This window comes from Opisthorchis viverrini, assembly GCF_000715545.1.
Source record: "Opisthorchis viverrini unplaced genomic scaffold opera_v5_243, whole genome shotgun sequence".
NCBI classification, from domain to species: Eukaryota; Metazoa; Platyhelminthes; class Trematoda; order Opisthorchiida; family Opisthorchiidae; genus Opisthorchis; species Opisthorchis viverrini.
In genome coordinates this window covers 623,717-626,551 of record NW_008751899.1, presented here as the reverse complement: position 1 = coordinate 626,551, position 2,835 = coordinate 623,717, and positions in this window count along the sequence as shown.

The following is a 2,835-nucleotide window of genomic DNA, read 5'->3' as shown; positions in this document are numbered from 1 at the left end:
ATCCTTTCGCCGTGTCGACCATTACACGCTTGATTTCGAAATTTGAGTCCACTGGATCCGTATTGGATCTTCCTGGCAAAGGGAGAAAGTCTCTGAGTGATGAAAGAGCGTCCATTGTACAGAATGCCGTCGAGCAACTTCAGTCCCAGAGCACCATGGCATCTTCGTCAATAACTCAGGTGTCACAGTTGACCGGCATTCCCCGCGCCAGCGTGCATCGTATTATGAGACGCCATCTTCATCTCTACCCGTATCATTAAGAGCGAGAATTGAATAGGAGTGTGCACGAGTGACGCTTGAAGAAGTTGAACATGCTGTGTTTCACATCTCATACTGCCTCCAACTTGTTATAGAAGAAAGGGGAGGTTTCTTTCAACATCTTTTGCAATGCCAGTTTGTTTACAGTAAACCTCCATGATGCATATATGTTCACATAAAAAATGATAAACGTTTGAATTGGTTTTGAAGTTTTAACTGGGTATAATTTTTTGCGTCTATTGTGAGACACCCCGTACATGTGCAGAAGGTCGCATTGGTTCCAATCGGTTCCAACATATGGAGTTACTGCACGAATCTGATAACCTGGGGTCGCGTTTGACAATCTGAAACACCTATGGCATCAGAGTGCTTTATCTCTGAATCTCAAGGGACTTGTGTGACAATCTACAGTACGGTCTGTTTGTTGTATGGCTGAGACCTGGCCCTATTCGAGCAGCGGAACTGAGACGCCTTCAGGTGTTCGACAATCATCGTCTCAGAGCCATGGCTCGTGTGGGTTGGTGTCTGCAATTCTTAATGTGGCAATTATAAAGCGTGCTTTCGGTTGTGCAACGGGTACTTCTATTGAAGAATGTATCCAGCACCAGAAGCTGCGTTGGTTGGGACGTGTGTTGCGTATACCGAACCATCGTTTGCCGAAGAGAGTGCTGTTTTCCATGCCCAATTCTGAGTCGTGTAAGCAGAGAGGTGGCCAACCATTGATTCGGTCCCAGTAAACACTTGTTTTGCGTTTTTGTAGTAACGCAATTTTCTCAGCCTAGTTCTCGTCCTGAACATTTGAAGCTTGTGTTCCCGTCAATGCATCCACCAAAGATGCACAACGTGCTCTGGAAGCTGCTACCGTTCCCGATTGACCGTTTTCCCTGATTAGCCCCTACCACTGAAGGACGAGCTTGAGGTAGTTCAGTGGTTAAGGCGTGAACTTACTGACCCGAGGGTCTGTGATAATCTAACTCTGGCATATTGATTGCTCCTGTCTAGGCTCGGGCAACCTGGCAGTATCGCGACCCTCATGTTTTCTCCAGATGGCACCTATATACCTAAAAGTGGTTATAGCTGGATGATTATTTTCATTCTTTCTAGGGCGAGCACACTTAATTGATTTAATTGGGGAAAATAAGAGCGGCCGGGTCTGGTTCTGTTGCTTGCGCTGCTCTGTTTTTGCCAAGGCGTTTTCAATATCCAATCACCTTGATTACATGAGCCGAGAACTCCGATCGCTCTCCTCACATTATTGTTCGAAACAATAGTTTCAGAATTACAAGTGTCTTCGAATCGCTTGCTAATTTGAAGTTAAACACTTGTTGAGTACAATCATGGTCACCCAGACCATTTTTCTAGTCAACAGGAATGCGGTCTTTTAATAATAATAGCAAACTTCGTCAGCTCTGACTGTCTACAACGAGAATTGGGACACTACCAGGTGCTTAAATCCAGACAGGAACTGTAGAAAGACTAGAGTTAGGTCAGAACCGTGATTATTCTGATGAGTGGGACCGCGCTTTAACCACTGGGGTATCACTAAGTTTTCGTCACTTGTGTGCCTTCATTCACGGAATGAACAAGCAAAAGAATGGATATTTTTCTGCATGGATAGTGCTGAGGAAATCAACTGAAAATGAGCAGGACCTCGTAAATCAAAGCGGAAGTCGGCCTCAGTGTGAAGTTGTGTCTATTATGCTGCAATGCGTCTTATCGTCTTAGATTAGGGACGGGTGGCCGTCCTGTATAGACGATTTTCTCACTTCGGAGTGTTCACGCTGAATTTTGGAATTATGATGAATGGATACGTTTTCCGAAGACCGTGAGCTGAAGCTACCACAACATTTTCCGTCTACGAAGTGATACAATGCCAGTATCTTTAACACTTCGAGCAGATCCTGTGTTTCACCCTTACCACCTTGGTCAATTGTCTTGTCACCTGAGAGGACATTTGGAAATTTAGGTCATGGTTGTGTGACCTACGATGACCTACATTTCTGAGTGTCCGCGCAGACCGAGAAGCTTGGTGGACCCGAAAGGTCGAAGAAATGGAAGATGCAAAGAATGCTGGAAACGCGCGCAAATTGTTCCACTTGGTTCGTTCGACTGGTCCTCGGAAACCTCTTGTCAGTGAAACACTCAAGGACCAAAATGGCTCCCTGATATGCAGCAAAGCAGAACGTTTGGATCGCTGGGCACAGTACTTCGAACAAAATTCAGCTGGCCACCTGCTACCCCCAATCCAGAAACCCGGCCTTCAACAGAAAGGTGGACCGTAAACATGGAGCCGCCTTCAGTCTCAGAAGTGTCCGAATGCATTTCTCTACTCAAGCGTCATCGTGATGCTGGTCCTGACGACCTTCCACCTGCTCTTTTCAAGGATGGTGGTGGATTTCTGAGCCAGTGCCTGTTTAGCCTATTTGGGTTTATCTGGGAGAAGGAGACCGTCCCAGACAACTGGGGTGAATCGATAGTAGTACCCGTTTTCAAAAAGGGTACTCGCAGTGAATGTAGCAACCACAGAGGCGTTAGCTTGACGCCTGTTGTGACAAGGCTTCTGGCGTCATTGATTCT